We start from the raw sequence: 3,482 nt of genomic DNA, 5'->3' as shown, positions 1-3,482 counted from the left end.
GAACTCTCCCTTAACCACAAGGCTGAAAGAGGGGGTCTGTTTGCTGTGGTGTGGCCACCCCAGGCCTAGGCTGTTCCAGGCCTGTAGAAGGTACTCAGGAATTGTAGGTTTTGCATTTCCCATCCGTGAAACTGACAGGCATTCAGGCAAACTTCTGGCCTCTCAGCCTGGCAGTAAGAGGCCCAAGTTTTTCTAGTCCTAGCTGGAAATCAATTTCATCTGCCTCAGGTCTCTGGTATAAAAGATAATGCTGCCAGTCCCAGTTACCTCACAGGCCTGGGTGAGGAAAATGCCAAGAGCTGTGAAAGGGCTCGGAAAAATCAAAAAAGTGATGTATAAATGTAATAATTGATTATCATTTTGTGCTCAAGAATAAGCCATGGAAAACAAAATTAGAAAAGTAAGTCTACAGCCCTAAAATATATGTATATAAAATTTTAAAAGAATGCAGTTCCAACTCTACAGATGGTATTTGGAGATTGTCTACTGCTTTAGAGTCTCAATGCCCCTTTTCCTACCTCCACAAAATCCACCTAGGAGCGTTAACTGTACAAGAGGCCCAAATTCAGTCACCCCACGCCCCTCCCAGAAAAGGAAGCAGGGCAGAGGCTCCAGGAGGGAGGGCTACACTTTGGCTGTAGAGTACAATAGGCATGCAACATAGGAGGGCAGGCCTTATGAAATGTATGTACACATGCCTTGGGGTGAGGGGACCCCCTGGCCAGGAGGCACTGAGTAAGGGAGGGATCCATCTCCTCCCTGGCCAGGAGGGGGCCCTGGGGCAATCTCTAAGGGTTGCATATCCCCAGGGAGAGAGGACAGCTGCCACTCCTGCCTCTGTTCTCCCAACCCAAACCGGAGAGGGTGCTAAGCAAGGAGAAGACAGGTCCCAGAAGCCAAGAAGGTGTTGGCATCCCTGTCATTAAACTCAGGGTCCCAAAAACTCATTGCATAATATATCTTCAGACCTAAGAGATGGTCAAAGGCACAAAGTTTAAACATGGGGGTGGGGGTGTTGAGAGGGGTCTGGGGTACCCTGAAGCCCAGAGGTGTGATTCATTCCCCCTTGCCCAGAAGGGTGACTGTTCCACTGGGCCTATCACCACAGGACATTTTCCATGACAAGCACTCACCTTCTTGGGGAAGGGGCATCAGGTTGGCACAGAAAAGGCCCAGGTAAGGGGCCACTCTGTACATTAATACTTTGATGATTAATGCTTGGGGAGAAGCAGAATTCTCCCCCAGGTTTCTGACTCAAACCCTCTCACTCAGCTGGATATGAAACCCAGTGTCCACACTACTCCCAGCTCTGATACAAGGCCATGCCCACAGAACACTCCCAACTGAGGTCCTGAGAGTTAGGGAATAGGGTGAAGGGGGTTGGAGGGCATCTTCTGGAAGAGAGTGCTGGGGCAGATCACAGTTTCTGCTCCACAGGTTGCTGTAGACACAGTTCACTGCCTGCAGAGATGATGGGCAAGTGATTGTCCATGTGGTAGCTGATGAGGTGACTGACACTCTCAAAGCGGTGATCCTTTGTCCGAACTACACCCTCAGGGTCCATCAGTAGCAGATGCTTGGGCTCCCCACTCTGCAAGCCAGTGAGCACATACTGGCCAGGTGTGGTCATGCTCTCCTGCACCAGGAAGTCCCCGTTGAGCTGCAGCAGTGCCTCAGCCTCCCGCTAGCTCAGCTTCCCATGGAACAAGGGGTCCCCTCAGAGCTGCTCAGCCATGGACACCAACTGGGGAGGAGGAGGCATGTGAAGAGCATCTTCAAAGGGCTTCATGTCAAACAGGTCCCAGGGTGTGCTGCCATTGATGGCAGGATTGGGGGTCCCAGCACCACCCCCTGCTTGCCAGGACTTGTCTAGGTTCTGCATGTTGACATTGGAGGGATCATCAAAGAGCTCTCTGGCTAGACAGGGTGGGGGAGGTGGCATCTGTTTGCAAACTTCTGGATCTCCCCCAACAGACTGTCCTAAAGGCAGTGTAGCTCCCAAGTTGCTGGGGGTCTGGGCACTTGGTGGAGTGGGTCGAGCAGCTCCTGGAGCGGCTCCTTCCAGAAGCCTCATGTATACCACACGCCAAAAAGGGGGTCCCTTCCCAGGAAGTCATTATAGTGCTGATGGCCAGGCGGCTCTCCCTCCTCCTCATCCCAAGCTAAGCCATCAAAGCCAGTCATCCTGTTATAGGGGGTGACGAGTTTGGGTGGTTTCCTGAGGTATTGTTTAAAGTGCAACTCGAAGGCTGGCCAGTGGTGCTGATGACATCCTGGGCAAGCCCTTGAGGACACTCCAGAATGTGGCAGGCCTTCTGATTCACAGGGTCTTTGGCAATGTTGGCGACATACTCGGCTATGTCCGGATCCCCACTGGATGCAAATGAGGTAGATTGCATATGATGGTTAGTGATAATCTGTTTGCAGTCTGCAACCATGACGTTGAGGCTGCTGGTGGAGATGGTGAGAGTGATTATCATTCCAGCAAATTTCAGGTTACTCCTTCCCAAGATAGAGCTGAGTGGATGGCTACAGGGCTTTCTCCTCCTTGTCCCCCCCGCCTTGGCATCTGGCACAGCCTCACACACAAGACTGATGGCCTCCCTGGTGACCTGAGTCCAGGTGTTGAAGTCCAGGGCACTCATTGACTGCAGGACCTCCACACAGCCCATGTACCAAACCAAGTAGGAAACCCCAGGTCTCATGACTTTGTCACTGGGATGCAGCCAGCCCCACATGGGCTTATTGACAAAGCTCCCATGGCGGGTCCACTCCTCGCCTCCCAGCTGGCCCCCTTCCACCTGAGTCCTGCACCCACCACCTCCACTCAGCTTGTTCATGTCCTGGAGGAGGGGTAGGGGAATGAGTCTGGCATGGTTGCCCCTACGATGCCCTCCCCATCATTGGCTGCCCTTCCTGGGTCCCCCTTAGGCCCCAGGTGTCCCCTGGCCCGATTGGCCAGCCTCAGGTTGCTCATCCAGGGGAAGAAGGAGCACAGGGTAGTGGGACTAGGGTTCCTAGGCAGAAGGGGCAGGATGGGCCCCAGGGATGAGGCTGATGGGGAAGGCAGCTCCTCTGGCAGGGTGGACCCTGAAGGCCCTTCCTCCAGCGATGACAGAGACTCATTCCGCAATGCATTGTACTTGGGCTTGTGGGGCAGGAGATTCATAGCTGAGGTGAGAGAGGGGCTGCTGCTCAGCCTGGCCCCTCTGCCAGTTTGGGCAAGGAGGCCAGGCAGGCGGTATGCCCAAGCCCTTAGCCTGGTCGGACCTCTGTGGCCCAGGAGTCACAGAAGTCCTGGGGCATGAGAGGGACCAGTGGTTTCTGCTCCCCAGCTCAGACACAGACAGTTTTGGGCCCCATCCCCACCCAGTGTGGAGCCTCTTCCTCAGATAAAACTTTTTAAGCTGAACCCAGGCATGCATTTGTATCATCAAATACCTATAAGTTGGGTAAGTTTCCTCTCCTCTTGAGGTTCCAAG

At 53.7% G+C, this 3,482-nt stretch overlaps 1 pseudogene; it reads right to left on the bottom strand.

The window, feature by feature from the left end:
- Window positions 1-1,260: 1,260 nt before the first annotated feature.
- Window positions 1,261-3,169, bottom strand: LOC129476048 (SHC-transforming protein 1-like; annotated as a pseudogene).
- Between the last annotated feature and the right edge of the window lie 313 nt (window positions 3,170-3,482).

This window comes from Symphalangus syndactylus, chromosome X, assembly GCF_028878055.3.
Source record: "Symphalangus syndactylus isolate Jambi chromosome X, NHGRI_mSymSyn1-v2.1_pri, whole genome shotgun sequence".
Taxonomy (NCBI): domain Eukaryota; kingdom Metazoa; phylum Chordata; class Mammalia; order Primates; family Hylobatidae; genus Symphalangus; species Symphalangus syndactylus.
This window is presented reverse-complemented; position numbering and strand designations above follow the sequence as displayed.